This window comes from Hypomesus transpacificus, chromosome 8, assembly GCF_021917145.1.
Source record: "Hypomesus transpacificus isolate Combined female chromosome 8, fHypTra1, whole genome shotgun sequence".
Taxonomy (NCBI): domain Eukaryota; kingdom Metazoa; phylum Chordata; class Actinopteri; order Osmeriformes; family Osmeridae; genus Hypomesus; species Hypomesus transpacificus.
Window position 1 is genome coordinate 6,725,200 of NC_061067.1, and position 24,292 is coordinate 6,749,491.

The following is a 24,292-nucleotide window of genomic DNA, read 5'->3' on the forward strand; positions in this document are numbered from 1 at the left end:
TTACTAGTATTGTGAAGGTAAGGAACACAGAATATATTAACCCCATTTTGTGAACTCGGTTTGAAGTTTTGTTTCACTCGCTGCTTTGAGCTAGTGCTTGTGCACCTGTCGGATTTGCTTTGCACGTCGTCCGCTGGTCCATACCTATCCATTAAAGATGGTTCACTGGACAAAAACACATTTGAACATTGCCCTGCCCAGCTCTGTCTTAGTTTATTCAGCAAAAACAACAGCAGCATACTGCAAAGTAAAATTAACTGCCAAACTGAATTAGGTTTGTCTCTGCCTAACTTCCAATCTAAAAAGAATAAATCATAATTCAACGTATTTCATTTAAAGAAGGGGAAGGAGTGACAGTGCTCTTAAAAACACTTATGTAATGCTATACAGTTTGGAGTGTACAATTTGCCACTTATTGGTGCATTAGATTGGTGGGAAATTAACCATTGCCTTAATTGTAACCCTAACCATGCCAGTGGTTTGACCAATCCTAACCTGACCAACAAATATATTGTGCATGGTTTTAATGCTTTCATAAAATGGGTTATAGTTTATGGCTTGGCTTTTGAAAAACATAGTGGCAAATCGTCCAGTTCTAACACTTAATAATGATACAGTGTTGCTTGTTATGGGCCTGTCTATCAGGTACTGACAGATCCTGTCTGTTGGTTAGTACTTGGGCTGACAGGGTTTAATACAAGCTGAATGCTCATTCCATCTTTTGTATACACATTTTTCAAAAAGTTCTTTTTAAGACAAGACATAGCAGGTGGCAATCATCTGATATTGTATAGAAAATTGTGGCTTTCATATCAGAATTGAAGGGTGAGATACCATAATTATTCAGTCAAACCTATTGCCGTAGAAATAAAGACAGGTGACAGTTGAAAAGGATGAGGTTTGTGGAGTACGGTAGTTAGTCTTAAATCCTTTGTGTGAACATAATATCTTAATGATTTAATAAAGGTTATGCAGAGGGTTTTACTTGTCCCATTACCATTACACTCCAATGCAGTATGAGTAGGAATGAAATAGTTGGATTGAATTGAATCGTCTAACCTCAATCAAACACTTTTGAATTTAAGTACCCGAAGCCATTTTGACTAATGGGGTTAAACTGCAATCATTAATGTAAAGAAGGACATTTATTTTGTTATACACATATTTGCTGCACTATTGAGTCAAGAGTTAGGCCAGCTCTCTCTGTAATCCCCTAAATATAGCAATTAGTTATTTCAAATACCAGTTGCTGTGTTTCGTTTGCAAGTCTTTTATGACCAATGCAATCTGAGCCATGACCTTGTTACAAGAGATGCGATTAAACTGGTATGCCATTGCACTATAATGGGACAATTACACTTAACTTAAATGGATTTGATTGTTTGAGAGACTTTCTACTTTTCAACATGTGCATGTCTGCAAAAGCAAACAGAAAAAATAGAAAAGGATAGGAGAGAAATTAATTGTCCTAATGAATGTCTGCAATCTTATAAGCCAGAATGACTCCAATTTGAGAACCAGGCTCTCTTTGACATCATGATCTTGGATTAATTATATAAACCTCCAGATCCAGCAACTGAGAGACCCGGCAACTTCACCAAGGTGAACCATCCGAATACCTAGGTTCATTTATACCTACTGTCGCTACAGTATCTTAAAAAAGTCAAAACCCATCTGCCAAGTTCTCCCTCTAAAAGCGAGGGGAACTATCTTGACACAAGGTCAGCTGCCCGCTCCCGCAGGTCACCGATCATTTGCGTACACATAATAGAAAATGACTGTTCCCATAATTCCTGAAAATTTCGCCTCCGCCTCTGCGTGCTCCAGGAGGGGCTCGATGCATATTTTATGAGATAAGTTCATTAGCATGTGTCGGCTCTCAGTAGCAAGCCTTGACCCGCGTGTCTGCTTCAGATAACAGGACGCAGTGGGCTGACAGCATTCTCACACATCACCTCCAATAATTAAAGAACATATGGCTGACCGAGCTGCCGGTGTAAATTTCAGACGGTAACAGACTCCCTCTGAAAGTTATTAGATGTCAAGGCTGTCGTAAACATGACAAACAGATAAACGGCACTGACTCTGGGAATATGGGACAGGGAAAACATCATCTGGATTTGTTCTTCTTTTGCATACATTTTAGTTTTTATGATAGATATGTGGAGGGGGATATTTTCATTGTATCACGATCACAGGTGTTTCTTGTTGTGACAGATATGTCACTTGAGGTCCTAATGGGTCAAAGTAGTATTAATGAGAACCCGTCAGGACCCAATTCAATGTGATGAGACACTGATGTATTTTCAGATAAAGTTGTTTAACTCTATACTTTAGTATAATACCATGAAGTTGTCATACATTCCCAGATCATCTCTGCACGGGAAGAATAGACTATTATTGAGGAAATCAAAACACTATTTTGTTGATGCTGAAATGCAAATGTAGCTTGTTTTTGATTCACCGTAGAACTAAAATGCCAATTATATTAGAAAAGAAATTTATGTATATGCACTTTCCAAGTAAAGTGACTTGAAACATGAATGTCAACATCAACCTATTTTGTTAGTTTTTTGTTTGAGCACTTTATGTTTGACATGCATTATCTTATTGGTGCAGAACACAATGTTGTTTCAGGGTCGATTTAAAGGCTTCGTCTGCAGTCTGTGAAAACTCATCTCATAATGACAGCAGATGTTCTGAGGATCGTCACTCAGCCTGTTGTCGCTTTCCTCTAGTTCCCTATTCCCTGACGGGGAAGTGGTAGGGAAACTGTGCCACACCGCACTGAGTAAATATGTAATCTGCAGACACAGAGAAAAAAATCTTAGGAGCGGCGTAGAGTAAGCTTAAAACGAGATCTTGGTGTTAGCTTCTTTTGTTGTTGGCTAGACCAAAGCAGGCCCTAATATGCCCACAAGCCTTAAGAAGAAGAGTGGTGGGAGTAGAAGTGAATGGAGAGACGTGTGAAGATAGTCAGAGAGAGGAAAGACCTGAGAAGGTAGTCAGAGAGAGGAGAGACCTGAGGAGGTAGTCAGAGAGAGGGGAGACCTGAGAAGGTAGGCAGAGAGAGGAGAGACCTGAGAAGGTAGGCAGAGAGAGGAGAGACCTGAGAAGGTAGGCAGAGAGAGGAGAGACCTGAGAAGGTAGTCAGAGAGGAGAGACCTGAGAAGGTAGGCAGAGAGAGGAGAGACCTGAGAAGGTAGGGAGAGAGAGGAGAGACCTGAGAAGGCAGGCAGAGGGAAGAGAGACCTGAGAAGGTCGTCAGAAAGAGGAGAAGAGTGTCAGAAGAGGACAAACTAACTGGAGGGCTGGAGGAGGAATAAGGTAATGAAAAGGGACAAACATGCCTGGCCAGGATAAATAAATAATCCGAGAGCAGCTAATGAATAAGTGATGGTAAATCTAAAGTTGCTGATATCAATATAGCCATATAGGACTCCAGCAAGCAAGCGTTGCACATTGACAACTCTCAGCCCATTGCAGGGCCCTGACCATGCAGATATTCTCTTCTCCCCCTGATACAAACCAGTTATTTATTACTATTTATTTGGCCTGCTCATTAAAGGAGATAGACAAAGCTCAGGGCAAGCTTGTTTTGCTTTGATCGTAGAACACAAGTTCAAATACATTTTTCTGTCTAGGTCTAGATATCGAAAAACAGAAAAGGGGCTTTGACTCACATGTAGAGTATTTATACTTATTTTAACACACAGAAGCAGCAAGTGCCTCTATTAAAAGGAGTGCTATTAATAGTGCAAAATGGCAGTTTTTACATTGCAGCAGCTATTTTTGTGATAATTGCTATTTGATGTGCATCAAATGCCACGTCTGCAGAACAGGGTGCTTACAACTGGTTTAAAAAGCGCTTGGTTGAGTCTGTTGGGTATTGATTCATAGCTACGCAATTAAACAGCAATCAAATTGCTATGTCGACTCCTGGTTGCAGAACACCAATCACAAAACTGAAGGGGGAAGAGAGAATTGCGAGACCCTAAGCTGTCTGGATCATACCACTGTGTCATGTTCACCTATCTTTTATCATGTTTCTGACATCTTAAATCGTGACAGATACAGCTATTTTGTGAGCCTGTAGACATGGCTGATCTCATTCTGATGCAGTGCTAGACAGACAGCAGCAGATATTCTGCGAGTCAGCTTCTTTGCCCCAGGGCAGCCGAAAGCCATGAGTGAGCATTGCATGCAACTGTTGTCGTCCAGACGGGGAGATCCGGGAGCGTATGGAGCGGCATCTCGTATTTGACCCTGAACCAAGAACTGGACCATATGGGACTGTAGACTGAGGCAGGGAGCTGGTGGCCCCTTTCTGGATGAGAGTTCCCTGCTAAAGCTGTCTTAACAGAGGGAGGAGTGTGGAAGGCTGAGCCCATGAATGGCTCTTAAACCCTGAGGCCATGAGGTTGACAGGATTAAATGCCAATCATGTTGGTTATTGCTGGGACTAGTTAATCTTTGAATTTTCCTTAGGGCTCTGTCCCATAGCTGTGTCCCAAAGCTTTTTTGTCTTCTTTTTCATTTCTCCAGTCATTTGCCAGTACCTGGAATGAAGGTAAAAGATGGTCCATTTCCTAAATTCCTCCATCTTCTCCAGTCAACAAACTGACTTGACAAAACGTTTTCCTAAGACGGCATCAGAACCAAAGGCTTATCAAGCAAGAGACGGAGACTAAATGAGATGCGTGTCCTACTGAACGAAGGTTGCCTCTTTGCGAGGGAGACTGAACTTCTACCCCCTGCGGATATTCAAGGCTCGTCTGCTCAGACAGATATGGCCAGAGGCGAAAGAAAGGAACACACTGACTCAGCTCTCCCCGGTGTGATTGTGTCTGGATGCCGTGCCAACCAGGTCTATGATGCAACAGATGTAGTTCTAATGAAAGCTTGTGATTAAAAGGGAAGGCTCTATGACAAGTCATATGGCTCCGGGGTTCTTCTGAATTATGTATTCGGTTCCCATCTCTCAGACATCAACCCTACAGTGACATACTGTACAAAGACTATAAAAAGACTTACTTGATCATATCAGGGATATCCTGTATCTTTCAAATTTGTCTCAGGCAGTGCAAGTACGGGTCAGACATGCTGTTAAGACTTAGATCTGATGGACAGGATTTATTTGGACACAAAATGCCTAAGATGGTGAGGGATGTCAGGACACTGCTGGACTGTGAAATACAGGCCGAACTGACAGTAAAGAAAAGCTTGACTATGCACCACTAAGACTTGAATTTCACTCGAGGCTTTGACTGTTTCTTAAGTTTCTTCGTGTTTGAAAGCAGACAGATGAACAAAAACAATTTTAGGTCTCACCCTTGAATCTTTGACTGCTTTGCATGCATCATTAAATTACGCTGTCAGGGATGCTAAGCATAGATAGAGAAAGGGTATAGCAGAGCATTCAGATTATAATAGAAATTGCAGTGTGTCGATACTCATGCACCATTCATGTAGGTATGCATGATAGATGAGCGGAACTAGAGTGTTGAGTCATACCAAACCTGAAATGACCAAAAAATAAGAAAAATATTATATGACCAGTATCATAATATTTCAACATTCCTGAAATTATAGTACTGGGAACATCTGAACCTGCAACATCTTGATCTGTAGTCAAATGCTGTACCACTGACCTATACCCACCCATTTGTGAACAAATGAAAGAAAATTACATTCTGAACTATGATTCTGACAATCATAGTCTGATTCTGACCAAATACCTCTAATAAAATGTAAGCACAATGCATCCTTGACTAAAGATTTCACTGGCAAAATAATCGTTAATAAAGACTGGTCTATTTTTAACCCATAGGGTGTGAATTATGTGAATTATCACAACCTCACAACCACATCACAATATGCAGAAACTAAATGTCCTGTACTGGGAATTCAGTCCCAACTCATTACTTTAACATCGTAGACTGATGCCATTCATTGCTGCAAATAACTTCACTACAGTTTTAATGAATTGGTAGCATATCTGATTCTTTCAATAGCAACAAATGCTCCCTCAGAAATAAAATGCTTGAATAATCAGTTTAAAAACCAAAGTTCGCATGAGCTTTCTCAGATGATTTTTCACATCGTTAATAATTGCTCTTATATGCGTTGGTTTGTTTGATAAGGGCGCAGTCCAGTACATGGCTCATGTTCCACAGCTTCAAGAACAAACATAGACCAGGCTGTTATTCAGAGTAAATGTTATTCAAGACATGCACCAAAGACCAGTCAGCTTATTTTCTGGTCTCAGGTCTTAGTTAAGGTCAGGGTATGGGTTAAGCATCTGCTTCTGAGTAGTGGTTGGTTAGCAAGCATTTTTTTGTCCACCTTTGGAAGTATATGTGAGATATACGAGTTTGTATTATATGAGTTTCATGGATAAGGTCAGTGTTATTTGCCCTATCCCCAACCTGTCATATCTTTTTTATCTGTTTTAACTTATTATTTATGTCCACAGTATAATCTGATATGAACACAATTTCCAGATGTCTGTATTAGACCAGAACGCAGACATCTTTAATAACCATGTCTGTCATAGAGTTATTTATTAGGATTCATTTATTTGGATGTGTGACCTTCCTTGTCCTCTACACCCCTCTTTTCTGAGGAACTTTAGAGCAAGACGATGATCCCTATTTAATCACGGCTGAATAGCTTTGGCCATTACAGCTGTTGTCTTTCACTAATTACCCTGATCTAATAAGTTCATTTGCATAGTGTGACAGACACACATCTCAAAATATTATGACTGTCATTAACAGAATGCTGTATTTTTTCCAGCCAATTCATCCCAGTTTTCACATAATTAGACATTGCCAAATGTTAACACAGAAAGCTTGGGTGAGCAAGTCAGTCCACGTTCAGATTTACACTCCAGCACAACAGATGGCAATTAATTAAATAGCAGAGGGGAGTGGAAGAGCCACAACAATGAAAGCAGAGTCAGTGGTCCAGACACAATTCCCCTTTCAATGGTGGCCACAAAAGGGCCCTGCCATGTTCGCTTTGGGTGTTGTTTTTGAAGATGCCAGTCTTCGTTCTAATCAACAGTGGGTCGAATGGATTTCTGGAAAATATCCTGCTGGCAATGTTTTTACACAGCAGTTTATTTATCAGGTAAACCTGATTATTTATAAATGCAGTCCCTTTAAGGATACAGATTCAAAGAACGTTGCTTATTTATAAGGCCTTAAATCCTCAAGGACTGATACAATATCCAAACTGTCCCTCTGTACTTGCCTTGTTTATTCAACAATCTGATAAATACCTAATCTCCCCCTACAGTAATGTCTCACTGTGTCTCCTCTATGAAATAGATTGCATTTTTACCTAACATGCTCCCGGTGAAAAGAGTCGCCCATGCTTTCATTCTGAACAGTTAGAGACTCTCAAATATGAATGGTGAGTATCTCAGTGTTGTTCTCCTCTGAAGCTTAAGTAGGGGCAACATCTTCATCTCCGCAGTCAACTGAATACTGATGGCGTGTGGCAGTTCAGTGATTGCCATTTACAGGCTCTCTGTAGCGCAACAGGTCTGCCTTCCATGTCCCGCAGAGAAATTAATCACTCCATCGCCCTGATTCTCTTTGCAAACACCCGCAAACAGGCGACGCCGCGCTGCTTAGTGTTAGCTCAGCGCAACTCGGCAGGCAGAGAACAACAGTTCTCATCAGTGATGGATGTTCCTCCAACTTCTCAGCACTGGTATTCCCCATTTTTCTTTTTGTTTTTGTTTTCTTGTCATTTGTTTAGTGACTAAAGCCTTGGACAATTAAAAGCTTTATCAGCCAAGGGTTCTTTTGAAATTAGATTTAAAAAGATCTCTACGTGGTTGGTGTCTGTGTAGAGACTTAATGAAGTACTTCTGATGCTGAGGAGCTAGCACTTGGGGATTGCAGATTGGGGAAGAGGGAAGAATTAAAACTAAGTAGGGCCTCCTAGTATGAGCATACTGTTGACAAACAATTGAGCACTCATAAATATGAAAATTAGCACTTGTACACTGTGGCATATTGAAAATGTTTATGTGGCTAGATTGATTTGGTTTGATTTTTTCATGTTAGAATGTAAGGTAAGGTTAAACACGGTATCCATTGAGGGTCATCTTCAGAGAAAAAAGTTCCATAGCCACTCAATTCTGGATTTTTTTTTTTTTTGTGAATCATAAATGAGCTCAGTGCATCCCCAAGTCATCCCTCCACCTATTAAATTATATGATATGTTAGTTGAAAAGAGACAACATAAAAAACACTGTAGCTGCACCTGTGTCTCTGGTAAAACTTCATTCAGTGTTTGTTTCCTCGCACTATTGCACATAATCATGTTTCGAAGGACCTTATTGCTCAAACTGCTAAGTGTCCAATGTTTTCTAATACATAGCCTCTTTGCCTAGTTATGAACTGATTTGATTGATTGATCATGATGACTCTATTTCTAAATCCATTCATAAGGATTCTCCTTAAGTGTTTAACTTTAACATTTTCATTCGGAATACAAGCACATTAGTCACTTTTCCAGAGCAAGATTCATCGCCATGGTTTTCTATTACCACAGTAATCTAAATGCAAATTTTAACTGTCCTTTTTTCTGTCAGGATGATGCTCCTGGCATCGGATATGCACCAGAATTGAGATGTGTTTTCGCCTCCCATTCTCTGTGTTTCATGGGAAATTAATCAAGAATGAGGAGGGGCCTATTGAGTTAACGTGATGTAAGAAGATGCGCCAAGAAATGTCGGGATTTTTAGTCGGCTACCATGTCTCAGTGAAAAAACATATTGGATTAACCAAAACTAACCAAGATGACTAACATGTAGTGTTTAGTCAGGGTACTGGTACGCTTTGTTGTTTCCCATACAGGGATTACTTGACATCATAAGGAACCATTTATTTCAAAGAATCTAAGAGTATATTGTGTAAAAGACATTCTACTACTACACTGACAATCAATTGAGAAGTCATGGTTCATGGCGCCAATAAGCTGAAAGGCTTGGTCTTAAAATGTTTATCTCAAAAGCAAACTAAAGCACTTCTTTCTCAGATCTTATTAATCTGTGAAAAGCCTGCACAGTTTCTGTAAACTGTGTTGGATTTACAGCAGTAGTCGTCTGGACATTAAAAAGGGTCTTTGGCCCGTCATTCCCCCATTGAAGAGTCAGGCTGGTTAGTTTCTGCTCTGCAGAGGAAAGGAAAATATGCCTTAGATGCTGTAGCTATCCTGGGTCCACCTATATGGATTGGTAACAGTGAAAGGCTTCATCATTTCTGCCTTCCCTCCTGCTCCAGTCATCAGTCTCCCCTTGCAAGGATCTAGCCCTGAGTGACACAGGCCTGAGTTGCTTCCCCCTATCTCCCTTTCCCGTTGACTGTAAACACATCCATAACACAGCATGGGCACACCTGTCTGTCCGTAGCTGAATCTTTTTCAGGTGGGCTCAAACCAATAATCTTCCTCAACACATTGTCGCTTCTGCTTTGCTGCACAATTTCACTGCAGGTATCACTGCAGTGAATGATTACAAGAGTGTGAACCCGGGGACACCTTCCATAGTCTCCTATCACCTCACAGTCATTGAAGTGCTGGGACCTGTACAACTGGATCCATGTAAGTTGTTGTGTTGGTCAGTAAGCTACTTCTTGTGTTGACAAGGAAGACAAAGACCAGATGCAAGAGGCAATTCTCTCAAGTTTACGTGGTACCCACCAGCCTCAAATTTGGTCAACATCGCTTTTTGCTGTGACTTTGTTTAATTGTTCCTCAAACAAAGGGCAGCTTGATTTAAAAATGCTGTTTGCCCCATTGCTCACTCTGATCAAGTGATTACATTAAACATCCCCTGCTCTTCAAATAGTGTCTCTAGTGTCTGTTTGGAGCATACATGTGAAATGGTTTGTCTGAGAATGATAACATGAGTTGTCAGTCTGGTAACAGCTCCTCCAACTTCTGAGCACTAGTATTCCCCATTTTTATTTTTGTCAGTCTGGTAACAGCTTAGTGGTAGTACTGTAACTTCAATGCTTCAGTCTTATATACTGTGGCCTACTACTGTCTGTATGGCTCTTGACTGAAAACCTCCTGTAGATCATTGTTAGGATCTTGTATTTCGAAATATACTCAAATACAGGCAACATCGATTTGTTACTATTGCAAAAGTGCTGCTTTACCTAGGGTTACAAAAATTGTGGATGGGGGCTGATCTGATATGGTCCAACAAGCATTTTGAATAAATAATGACAGGACCTTAATTTGGAGAAAGGTCTTCTTAATCTATTAAATCCCACAAGTGGGTTGACCATTTTACTTCAAATGCACAATTGCCTAACGTTTGGAAGGATGAGAAAATGAGAAGGCTAAAACAGCACAATTTGAATTTTCAGGTACAATATATGGTTAAATACACCAGTATATTGACTCATACCCTTCATGAAATGTGATTTTAGCTAAAATACTGCACCTAAATGTGAAAATGTTTTCTTTCATTTCAAATTCAATAATGAACAATGTTCAGATCCATAATCAATTTTGTATTGAATGCTTAACCGCCCCTCCATGACTGAGTGCTTCCCTCTCATGTGTGATTGCATTTTTGTTACTGAGACTCACCCACACACTTATCTCACAAGACTAGCATCACATGCAAGCACACATTGCCAATCATTTTACTGTGAATAATGAATTACACTGAGTGCATGTTTAGTTTTGTTCCCAATATGTAGACAATAATGGAGAGTGTAATGAAAATGTGTTCCAAGGAAGAAAACTGAGAAAATGTCAAGTAAACCTCGACTAACTGTAGTTTGCTTACAAGAGCAACTTCAGTATTTCAGTATTTACAGAATAGCCAAAGGTTGGTTGAATAGTAACACACATGGAACATGGAAATCACAGAGAACCATCAAACGGTTGTCCCAACACAAGGTTCAGTGGTATTGAATTTGAAATAGGGCCAAGACTTCCACTTTTCTGACCTGTTCTGGAGCTTTGACAAGATAAATCATTGTCACCAAGGATGAACACGGACAGAGTAGAAAAACAAGCTGGCTGACATGTCACCCTATGATAAGGAGACTCTCTTGAACTATCATTTGCCTGTTCACGATGGCATGTCACTTGTGATTTGTGGCAAAAGCTAATGTAACATGGAGGACAGTCGAGGGTGGCTGAGATGTCGTATGATTAATTGGTCACTGAGAACTCTTATCTCTGTGGCCTCTAGAAATGGTCATTTTAACGTATGATGATCCATCTGACCTACGTTTTATTATGTATAGTGGAAATTACATTGATTTGAGATTATGTCCCAAAGGGACATGTAGTGTAATTAAATAACTCTTGACTGTATTAATCAACAGACCAGTGGCTTGGATGATCAAACTGTCAACTCTGCATTCAGTAGATGTCCTACTGTAGGTACTGTATAGCATGCAAAGTACAGTATAAACAGTAGGATTGGTCATATCTTTTAATACGAAATTAACACATTCATACCACCTGCATATAATTCACATATTAACAACCTGAAATACATAAAACTACAAAGAATATGCAAAAACATATATTTATGTACCCGGTAATGTTATTTTAGGAATTAAATGTAAAATGTCAGTATTGGCCAAATTAATTATACCCAACACTACCATATCTCTATAATGGTTACTGTTTCAGTAGACCCACTTCTGGGAAAGAGTGGCTGTGAAGCAACATATTATCTGATTTTATTTCAATGGTAGCTACATGCTTGTAAAAAAGCAACTCAGTGCCTATTGAGTTAAGTAATAAAGAAGATCATGATAGATGGTCCCTTCCTTTTTGTTTTGTTTCCTCCCCCTCCACACTTAATCTTATCCTTATTAAACATCTTATCTACAATTCTAATGAGACCAAAAGGTCTGCTTAAGTGACATAATCTACCCTTGTTTACGTATTCATTGGTTGGAAGCTATATCTGTAATCTAGAAGGCCCAGGTAATTCCCTTTATTATTTATTTATGGCCCTGCCTGCAGACGTGATAGTGTCGTATACGAGGGTAATAACGACAGTATTGCTCTAGACTGCATGGCACATATTGCATACTAGAGGTAGGCAAAATAGGAGGTGTTTCCAGTTTTACACAAGTTAGAGCTCCAATGTGACTACGCCCTTGAAATAGAATCACCCGAGGAAGCAACTCTGCACCTAATTTCTTTAAACAGTGGATTTTGCCAAGTCAGTGAACCTAAAATGATGTAGTTGACCTTAGTGTCTGTGGGGGGTTCAGAAAGAGTGAATCAGCCCTTTTCACTGTATCAGGAACTGATACAAACGAACCGTTGCTTCTTTTTAGTCACAAACCGGAGGGAATGCACCTGACATGGATTACTAGACTTTGTCTGCTTCAGCTTTCTCTGCTCTCTCTTTCCTCAACTCCAACTCTTATTTTCTGTGGCAGCATTTTCATCTTTACTTTTGTTTTTAGGTGCAATAGCTAATATTTGTTTGTCGCGTCACACGTCATTAGTCACACTGAGCCTCATTATGAGGGGTGAGACGAAGAGGAGCCGCTGTGTGATCCTACTGTTTATGCTAATGAATCACAGTTGCGTTCGCACATTTGTGTGCACGTGTGTGAGCGTGTGAAGTCTTGAATCTGCTACTTCCATGATGAGAGCATTTCAGCGTGTTTACAACCTAGAGGGACAGGCTAAACTGTTAACACTCCGTTATAGCTGATCACTGACTCAGTTGAAGTTGGAGGCTCGGTCATCCGATCTCAACACCATGAGCTAATGGGGCCTTGCACACATTACACACATAGGACATCATCCTGATAATGATCTAATTGAATTAATGGAAGAAAATCAAAGGAACGCGAGCTGAGGTTAATTTGGTTGGGGAAGTTGTCTGGCCATGTTGAGTGTTTTAAAGCACATCTCACTTCATGCCCCTTCCAGAATATCTCAGTACAAGGGTCATAAACTCTTCTGTTGTGCTCGCAAACATGTGCAGAGGGCTGTATTTCATCAGGGTTCCATGGCTTGTGACATACGTTTTGTCCTCCTGCTTGACCTCTTCCACACCTCAGTCTAAAGTCTGTAACAGGGTAGAGGTGATCTTTTACAGGGTCTACATTTGAAATGGAGAAGGTCTGTGTTTGTGAACGGCTGCTACAGTTGGCATCTGGCTTTGAATACAGAACACAATGGTTAGAACAGAGGTGACAGACATCATTAGGCCTGCAGAGGATGATGTGCCTTCAATTTAAGCGGACGTCTTTTTATGTTCCGCACGTTAAACCTACCCCCCTCAAAGTGACTTGCTGGAAGGGTCTAGAACCCTTAATATTCAGATGGAATCGAAAAAGGATTCCATAAGAAAGAAAACATGTAAATGCTTTGCTACCACAGACCTCCTTATAGCACCGATAGTCCCTTTGAGAATTTCCCTGTGCTTGCCTTGCGCATACTCACAACTGCGGCTTTCCCCTCTCTAAATTGTCCTCTTAAGTTGTGAAGTCCCAGTCTCAATTCGCCGATAACCTAATGAACACTCAACTGGGCTTCTCTATTACATCAGAGAGGCCTGGCCCCCGAAGGCATTTGTAAAGACATTTAAACACGTGCGCGTTTAACACTTACACGAAATGGCATGTTGTACTCTCAGTATTTCATGGAAGTATTCTTGAAAAGCGGACTCTTTATAAAGATGACACACCCTTGTAATTTTCCCTACATATGTTAAGCCTGTTTGCTTTAAATTGGCAATAGCAGTAGATGAATGTACAAGGGGAATGGTACATAGGCAGCTGCCACAATGACTGTTTTAATGAGTCACAGTGCTGCTTTCTACAGACTGCTTTTGTATTCAACAGACACAGCTCAAACACAGTCAGTGACTAATGTTTAGAAGGTCCTGGACACTAGACATATTGTGAGGTATTTGGGTTAATTAATTTTCAGCCTTTATTGAATAAATAACTTTGGGATCTCAGAGGTCCTCTTTGCCACTGAGAGCCCCTTAGCATTAGTAATCAAGCATCACAGTTCAACAAATTAGCCTTCTGCTAGCTATGCCAGCTAAGTCACCCTCCCAGATATTAAAGGTAAACTATTTTGGGCACTCAAGTTATGTCTTAATCACAGCATTATTATATGGAGGCTTTGTAAAGCTACCACCCATTGTTGATCCATAATTACTTTGCCGATGTTGATGGTGAGAATGATATACAGGTGGATACACATGTTGGTGCATATTGATATGACAATAACTCATCCCCATTATTAAGCGCAAATCTAGGTCAAGCTTTTCTCCTCTTTAATATAAATAACCTGCTTCCATTACTGCAACACAAATACCTTTATTTTGTCTTGTCTGTACTGTCTATGACATCAATGTAATATCGATGCTTATAAAGACGTTTAATCGAGTTAAAAAGAGTTGAGCTGTTAGCAGATAACATTTCTTGTTATGATCTGAATGACAGGACAAAAATGTGTTGTGGCATGATACAACTATGATATGTTTATGAGTGAGACAGAATTGTTCTGGGATGCAATGACTGTCTCAGGGATGTCTGGGCCCAATATTGGCCTTAAAAGCCCCCAAAGGGAGGTACATTTTTCATTTTCTCACCCTCCTACTTTTTTCTATCTCACTCTCAAGTCCTTTTGAAATATTGAATAGCTAGAGTCTAATGCTGACAATAGCCATAAAAGGCTGATGAATAACTTTATATACAACATTTTCCTCCCTTTCTCAACTGTAGTTTTCTATCCACTATATATTTCAGATTCAGTCCAAGGATCAGCTCTTGGTTCTTATCAAGATTTTTTTCCCCAAGAGTTTTTGAAAGGGGTCTGCACTACAGGTCAATGTGAATTCCTATTTTAAAAAAAGGTGATGAAAAATGTATTTAATTAGAAGATATTGCAAAGTTGGATCAGTAAGGATTCCAACATAGCAATATTGTAACATAATAATTGATTACATCTGATTCAAGTATGGAAACTTAATCTGACTGCACAGGTAATGTAACATGATAACCCCTCATATTTAAAAAATCTAACATTATTTATCATGGAATAAGAATTGATTACTACTCATACACTGTGAAAGAACACAGAGTGTAATCAATCAGGTGACACACATTTAGGAGTTACATGCATGAGTCACTTACTTGGTCAGTACGACCAAGTGAAGAAATTAATCTCCAGGCTCAGATTAAAATGAGAAAGTATTGATTTCTGGGTGATGAGGTGATGAGGAGCCAAAGTGAAGCATTGCTTCTCTAATCTGAAGGTACTAAGACACAAGACGCACACACATGCACACCCAACACACACTCAAGCTTCAGGGCTCAACCATGATTTCCCTGGTGTAATTATTAATTATGTAAAATATGTTACTTAAAAGATAGCATTCCCATCCATGTTACTTCAGTGAGTGAAATGTTCCAGATTTTGTCTGTTGGGATTCATGCATCTTAATGCTGTAATAATATATTTCCAGGTTTCTCTTTGTAGTGCCATCTTACTGAATATAAAGAATGGTCGACTATAATGAACTTTTTATGACTTCATAATGTCTAATAGTGTTTCATTTAGGTCATGGATTTGCATCTATGTCATACCACAACTACAAGTAATGTTTTACAAATTTGGAATTGTGCCAAATTTGAATTTTGTTCTCTTGAAAATACTGTGGTGGCGTAGTTATGCATAATGAAATGCAAGACTCAACCACAATCTGAGGCATTGACAACAGAGAACCAAACAAGAAACGTAGTTCAATGCTAACTGGCCATTTTCAATGTAGCACCTTGAACATTTGTACACGTTCTACAATTGACCTTCTCATAAAGTCCCACCTTATATATCAGAATCTAATTCATTAGGTCAATCAATTAGGTAGACAACAGTAAGGGCATCAAATAGACATATTTTAACATGTCATACAAAGCCTTCCATCTTTTCATCTGGCAGATATCTACAAATGAGCAGTTCCTTAGTTTTTGTGTCTAGCACAACAACATAAAAACATGTAATTTTAGTACACTTACTTGAGTATCATTATGCAAATATACTATATGAACTGATTAATTAATGTTGAATATTCAACAGACTGATTACGCGGTCAGGCTGGCAACGACTGCATATACCAAGTGTTCATTATATTCGAGGTAGCCTCATTCTCTGCTGAAAACATAATAAATCCGGCAGACCTCTTCCTAGGTACGTATGTCCACTGTTTGCTGCATGGAATATTATCAAAAGTTTGTGTTTGTTTGTACATGACCCAAATGATTTATGGGTCCATACAAAAATATGAAAGGTTTGTGGGGGGACTTGACGGTGGGGGTATATACCAAGCCAGCCCTAGAAGGGCCATGCTGCCAGCTGCGTGAACCGGCTATCTGATTTCTTTCACTTTCCCTCAACAATGGGGTCGAAGGACCCCTGCTTGTCAAGTAAACTCTACAGACTGGGCAGTTACTGTCAGAACGAAACCTTTTGTTTTGAACCTGGCCGATTTTATTTTGTATGTTTTTCTTCCATCCGTCCTTCAGACTTGGCAGAACAAACAGTGAAAACTCCACATGTGGGAGCTGGCTATAGGTAATCACACTACTGTAGCTACTCCTGCTATTATCCAGAAGTCAGTTGTCTTCATTCAGCCATGACAATGTAAAACCTTTAAATGTGTGTGTGTGTGTGGATGGATGGGTGGGGGATGCAATATGACACACAGTACGCTCTAACACAGCTGAGGCTACTCCAGAGCTGTTTATTTGCTGGTTCTGTTTCATGAGCACAAGCAATGTCACTCATTAGATTTCCCAACACAGGATTATCTGTTTTATTTGTCCATTGAACGGAGTGTGATAAAGAATTAGCAGGCCTCCCTCTCTCGCTGGCTCTTTAATCTCTCTCACAGCTGTGATGCAGCAACTCTGTTCTAGCCTCCACTTACAGATGAACACAATGCATTAACCTCCATGGATCTTCTCTCCCCAGTCCTGACTGCTACCCAAACCCACTTCACCCAACCACCCCTCATTCCCCAATTCATCACAGTGTATGCTGAAAAAAGTATGACCAGTATTGTGACCTTGAGGAAGTCTCGTTCGCAAGTAGACACTCTCGGGCCAAGATGTAGGGTCTGTCAAGATGATTTCTTATTCCATTTAATGGAAGAATGCAATGCTTTATCACTCCAGGGGTTCATGGTTTATAGAAAGAATAGGGGCCAACCCTTTTTGAAATGGTAAGCTGTTTAGTCAAAGCACTGAACACCAAAAGATGTCCTTCCCAGTCAGAGTGATTTAGGGGCAGGAGGGGTGGGATGGGTAATTTTATGTTAAACCGACACTCTTCTGAATGGTAAAGTAAGAAACAGATGACAATAGCTTTATCTTCTCAATGACATTTTTCTAGTAAGACTTGTGCCGTAGATAAGCATGAGTGGAAGTAAAGAGAAAACAAACTCTTGTCCTCATGTTCTCAGATTGCAGCCATGGAGTCACATCATTTTGCTCTGCAGGCTTAATTATACTTAATTGTACGATTGCAGTACACTTGCGGATAGTTAGAAAATCATTTTCAATGAGTCACAATGAATCTTTCAAGGAGTTATGATACTGCAGGCATTAGGGTTATGATCAACTTTGAAGGCCCAATAGAGACATGCAATGACATTTGTGAATATGTATGCACTTTAATACAATAATAATGGCACTAAGGAGGACTGACATTTGTTGCTGTGTCATGGACCTCTTTTAGGTTAACTTTGTCCTAACCTAACATCACAGTACAGTTCTGCTGCATTACTGAAGTATTGCTTGCTTGAGGATACTGCCTCTGTGCTTCTCTTCTTTTATAGTTTGGTTTAATTCAACAGAAACATGATAAAACATTAGAGGAAGATACATAATTTACAGCCAGAAAACAGCACATCCTCACAGACTACACCTTTAATGCCAACACCTAAACATAAAGTTTTGTTGTCAAGTCCTACCTTGAATAGGTCCAGCCAAATGTGAGTTATATCGATTACCACCCATATTACAAATGCAATCTCTTGACAAAGCTCCTTGTTTGGTGTGAAGGGTCATTAGTAATGGATTAGTTATGGAGTATACCTTCCTTATTATTGTGTGACTGTAAAAGTCTGAGAGGTCAGTGGTGCAGGTGATTTTGGTTGCATTCTTTATTTATTTTTCTTCCTTTTACACAATTGCCAGATAAGAGCAACCAGGGTGGAGTGTCCAGTAAAGGAGTAATAGTTTTACCTTTTCCATGGCAAACTATGACATTCCCAGTGTGTGAGGTAGTTTTCAGGAAATTGGTGTCCAGAGCACTGGGAAATAATGAATTTAGAAGGAACATGTTCCTCTTTAATGAAATGAAGATGAATTTTGGCATGGATGAATACAAATCCAAATTCTATGTGACATACGGTTGGGGATGAAATATTAATTGCTGAGAAGTGAGGCAGGGATTGGGAAGAAAAGCTGTCTTGGACAGAAATAGGTTGAGATTCTTCACATATGGCTGGCACAAAATTGTACTCAAGCCCTTATCTTTCTCCCATTAGATAGCCCTGCCACTTTGCTAAGTAGACTTTCTCAATAAAAAGCAATGGATTTGCATGGATTTTGTTTTCATGTGGAAGTAATGGAATACATCTTTTCATACTGCCCTGTCATGTAAAGCATAACTACGGTACTCATTTAGGTGTGCTATCATAAAACTCCTAGAGACCCCCCCCCAAAAAAAAAACCTAAAGAAAATAAACAAAATAATGTTCACTGTTCTTTTTGAGAGATCGTTTGATTTCTTAACACGTTCATTAAGTAACACCTAAACACATTATAATGAATGACAGGACAGTATTAATTATATACATTTTGGACTCAGAGCTACATTACACTATCATCTTTGAAGGATTTGTTTATGCATTCAAGTCAGTGGGAGAGATTATATAAATTAACCAGAACAAGGGTTCATTCAACTTCAGTTTTTGCCTCCCGTCTATCTTCCTTTAGCAGTTGTTTAGCAAAGCAATACAGACCCCAATAAATGAAACCCCTGCAGCGCCTTCTCCAGAAATCATTACAATCTCCCAATACCTCTAGGGTCAGTAAACTAATAGTCATTCACCTGTGTGACAGCCAGTGAGGGTTATGCAGTCTGGGCTGGAGATCAGACACACACTCAATTTCTTTCTTCTCCATCAATTTTCAAACACGGGTCAGGCATGTGATGCAAGGGCACTTATGTAACTGAATAATGACACACACACATACCATACCTGTCTATCTAAATAATGATTGCTGTGAAGATGTTGAACCTGCCATGAAATGAACCCACTCAAATCCGAAGATGCAGGACTCTCGCTGACAGCACTGACGCAGCATTGATCATAAACCATTTTCATCCCTCTAGTTTTAGCCTTTGGTGAGTTTCTGGTCAACACCACTTCTGCTTACAGATAACTGTGATTGTGTGGTGAGCTTCTTGGTGGTATGGAACAACTGTATCCAAAGACACACAAGGCCTTGGGGTTTTTACTGTGCCTACTATTCTAAGTTTTTGCTTTGCAGAACCATATACCCACAAGAATAAACAAGTATATAATCCCATTTAAAGATACAAAGATGTATTTTGTTAATGACCAGTAGTTTCCTCTCCTTTTGAACTATTATAATATCTGAAGGTTGTGTTTTTCTTATAGAAACATGTTTACAAGTGATGAATGGAGCCGGATTTAATTGAAGCTATAAAAAACGGATATCCACAACAATATAAATATTCATACCAGAATTTTGACTGTGTTGAGGGTGTCATATTATATGGCAAAAGTCTGAATCCAGGAATTACAGTCTTGGTGTAAGCCTAACTTTGACCACATGAGCTCAAAATGCTAAACTTTAATCCTGGCCATGCCCAGACAAGTGTAATCCATCCCATACTATGTGTAATTTAATCTAAATAAGGAACAAATGCGTAGAGCAGATGGATTTTAGGATGACAACTGTTTGGTGCATGGTTAGGTTAGGTTTATAAATCAGGAAAACCATACAAGTTACCCTAAATGTTGTCACATGGTGCTTTATGGGAAACAAAATCCAATTAAGGTAAAAAACGTTATACTGTACGTGACATGCCCTCCTTGACATGTCACTTGTTGTACACCATACTCTACATTAGCTACAAACACATTAAGTGCCAATTCTATCATCACTGAGTAACATTAAACATTTGCCATACTCAGTTTTTTCCGCTGGCCCATTGACCGCTTTTTGAGATCAACATTAAATATATTAATTGGCATATGTACCATGCACTGTGCCTGTTCCCCTGTTGGTTCATCTCTCTAGACTCTAGCCACACACCTCCCTTCTGTCACGCCCAGGAGCATTGACTGTGTTCGCTTATCTGCTCATTAAAAAGCAAAATGAAGATCGGAGCCAACCCAAAGTCAGCTGCTAGTCATACTGTTTGTGAATGCAAAAATAGCTCCCCAACCCTCCCGCCCCTCTGCCCAAAGCGTCCTACTTGCCGAAGATGTACCACCTCCAAAAACCTGCCAAAGTAATGGAGACAAATCTATATAAATAATTGCAAAGTGCACTGGAGAGGAGTACCCATCATTCAGGGAAGGGAAACGGGTGCAATATCTCCTGGAGATAGAAACTCATCCATCACTAGAGGACTTTAATTTGAGATGTTTAGGACTCCTGCTGTTGATTGTTGGAGAGGTGGATAGAGTCTTGTCTTAAATGTCTGTGGGGGTCTTGGCAGAGTTTAGTCAGCCTGAGGCGCTAAGTGTTCCATGCTACTGTAAATCTGAATAGAATAGCAGAGAGACAAAACAGGCTCTCAAAGGAACAATCCATTATCCCTCACAACTACAGCAGTGGCCTTGAGTTTTGTGGGTGAATGTACTTGAAAGTAGATTCCTGCTTGCTTCACTAACACATGGATACCAAGAACTAAAGAACTGTTAAATGAATATTGTTAGAATCTCAGTGGAAAGTCATAGGTAATTTATGTATAAACAATACTCTTGTCTCTCTCTTTCTCACACACAGACACACACAAATGCTTCATTTCGGAACGATGTCATGATGAGTCCATCGTATAAGGTAGGAGATTGAAGAGCCCAAGGTAAGGAGAGTCAAGAGACTCCAAATAATCTCAAGTATCGATCCCATTTAAAGCCCCCAGGCTCCTGATGGACACATTCCGCAGATGGCGGTGATAGGTGCCATATCCGGATGAGTGATCGGCGGCGCTCTGCTTACGATAATGGATGCACAGACATCCATAAATACCCCCTATCCCCTTGCCCGGTCAGACCGGACTGCAGATTAGTTGATATGGGGAATGTCATTGCGATGAACGTGCTCTTGTTGTGAACCACTCAATCTTGACATTAAAATTACATGGGGCACAGAGAGGGAAAAGGGAGATATGGAGAGAGAGGGAGATACGGAGAGAGGGAGAGAAAGAGGGAGCGAGAGAGAGAGAGATGGGGGCGCATGGGTGTAAGTCAAGAAGTGTGGTTGACTTTGCATTAAGGGTTCATATTGGATGTCATAACTGGGCTAAATGTCTTTCTGCTGTTGTGCCAGACATCTGACTGTTAGGCAGCTCGTAGCCCATGGAAAGGGGATGTCAAATTGACGTTAGATATGTATGGGTGTACTGTTGACTAGATGGAAAAAAATAACACACGTCCCATCACAAAACTTGAAAGCTCTCATCTCCTGATTTATATATCAAAAGTTGGCTGATTAAAGGATTGTCTCATGGCCAGATACGGTGGTAGCATCACTATCATCAGTTATTATTTGCTTGCATGTCTCTATTATTCTCCTCTAACATGGTTATGATACCTGGCTGGCTGCATGCCTTGAATGCTTAGTCTTTATCCATAGCCTTACATTGAACTACTCAAAAGGGGCCATCGCCTTTTTGCTCTGGGAGTGGACAGCATAATTTGATTATTCCAAAGCAGGTGTTTCTATTTGAATGCTGATTAGAAAACCCTCTGAATATGAAGAGTTTTGCTTTAGCTTGCAGCTTCTTGGAGCTGTGCAGGCAAGGGTTTTTTACACACACAACCTGAAGGTGTATAACAGTGGAAGGAAATGTGTTTGCATACACGTCTGATTTAGCAGGATAGGTAAACATCACCTTGGTCACACAGAGATAATGCATACGAGTGTTACTGAGCAGGTTGAGCAAATGTGCATAATTATGGACAATGTAATACTGTTGATATTGGCTGTCTGTGTATAAGACTATGTGAGCTCCACTGTGTTATGACTGTTCACTCTGTAGGTGCTAGTCCCAGAACTGGGTATAATGTTTCTTTGAAAATTACAACCATAACGGTATTTGCTTTCCATGGGCTTTCTTTCCTGTCCCTTCAGTTTGATCTGCATGAATATACCACATAAGAACCTCCTTCAGAATACCAACAATCATATTAAACAACTCACTGCAGTGTATACCAAACAAAAAAAGAGTTCTAGAACTTCAAATAATTGTTCTCTAAAGCCCACAGTATGTGGACCCTTAAGTCCTCTCCAGCTCATCTGAATAAGCATATGCTACTGTTGTGCAGGGGCAAGGGGTGCCGGTGGAATCCCATAGTCCCCATGCAAATCAGATTGTGCCTGTTTGTTTGATATCCTCCCAGATAGTTTGCCCCCACCCCTAAAAAAAACACACACACGCACATACCCCAACCCGAAACTGTAGTACAAGAATTGTATGATCCACTGTAATTTCAGCATATATCTTTGTTTTTTCCTCTTTGTAAACGTATATTTTCCAGCCAGCGTTACTTGTACGCGTTTGCAATAAATACTATTATTAATTAATGTTGGTTGTTTAGTTTTCGGTTTCCCTCAGGCAGGCTCAGTAGCTGCAATCAGCTCATTGATGTTTCTCAAACCACTTGACACGCGCCAAGGTTTGATAACCAGCGTTTGAACACTTTCCAACGACAAGTTGAAAAGCAGTATTCCCTTTCAAATGCAAATTACTGATTTCGCCCAGTTTGACCTATAAACAGGGTCAAACAAACACTCTCCAAAAGGGAGTTATATATCAGGAGTCATAACAAAAATACGTGTTGTATCCTTAACCTGTATCTGTGACTTCATTATTTTACTACAGTATCCTGTAGGTTACACACCTGCATGGGGACATTTAATTGTTTATATCTTTCTTCGTTATGACAAAATCTTTCAAGGGGAGCCAAAGCATCAGATGAAGGGATATAGTTGTTGTCAAAATAACTCAGTTTGTTCAGTATTGATATAGACAAAATATTTTGGCATACGTTTGAGCACTTCTGTAAACTGCTCCCAAGTTAAAAGAGGGACTTACCTTGAAGAAAGCACATTTACAGAAGACAGCGTTAAATATGATTTAATCCAAACATTGATGGATTCAAACAATCCTCAAAGCTTCTTCCAGCGTAGGATACAAGGGGAGCCTCTCTTCTCTCCTCCTTTTCCTCCTCTTTAATTCCCTCTTTTCTCATTTACCCTCTCGTTCTCTTTGGTGCCTTTCTTACATTATCCTTTTACTGCTTAAAGAGGGAGCCCACCTCGGAGACAGTACCAAGACGCGTGCCGCACAAGGTACAAAAACAATACAATAGGGCGAGCGAGAGACTGTGAGCGTTAAAGTCTCCCAGTGCTGTTCGGATGACGAGCAGGGGAGCGAAATATATTGTGAGCAGCAGAATGAAAGGAAGCGAGCGTCTATGTGTGTGTGCATAAAAAAGAGTGTGTGAGAGAGAGGCAGAGAGAGAGAGAGAGAGAGAGAGAGAGGGGGGGGGGGGGGGGTGAGAGAGAGAGAGAGAGAGAGAGAGAGAGAGAGAGAGAGAGAGAGAGAGAGAGAGAGAGAGAGAGAGAGAGAGAGAAGGGATGAGAGCAGGGGGGAGAATGAGAGAGAAGGTTTGTTAGCCCCGGCTCACTGACTGGTTCCGTGGCGGGAGGCTTGTGTGTGAGCCAGGCGCTGGGGAAGTTGTGATTGGTGTGAGGCAGCCCCTTGTCAGGTCCCCTGAGCACTGGGGATCTTCATCAAGCAGATTAGAGGGAGTCAGAGAGCCCTCCCCTCCTGCCCAGAGCCAGTGATGTAGGCTGTGGTCACCAGAGGGATATTCTAATCGGAGAGACAGTGCCACTTGGGAATAGTGAGTCTCCCTCAAGCTAATGTGTTCGCATATTTTCAAGTGTGGGAGTAGTGGTGAGTAAAGAGTGTGTGTGCTTAATGT

At 40.3% G+C, this 24,292-nt stretch overlaps 1 protein-coding gene across 1 annotated transcript in view; it reads right to left on the reverse strand.

Moving 5' to 3' along the window:
• The window catches only part of LOC124470092 (cadherin-12-like), a 61,819-nt gene extending 38,083 nt beyond the window's left edge, over window positions 1-23,736 (reverse strand). The window contains exon 1 of the mRNA XM_047023817.1: window positions 23,398-23,736. The gene's annotated coding sequence lies outside the window, so the exon portion shown is untranslated. The remainder of the gene's footprint in view (window positions 1-23,397) is intronic.
• Between the last annotated feature and the right edge of the window lie 556 nt (window positions 23,737-24,292).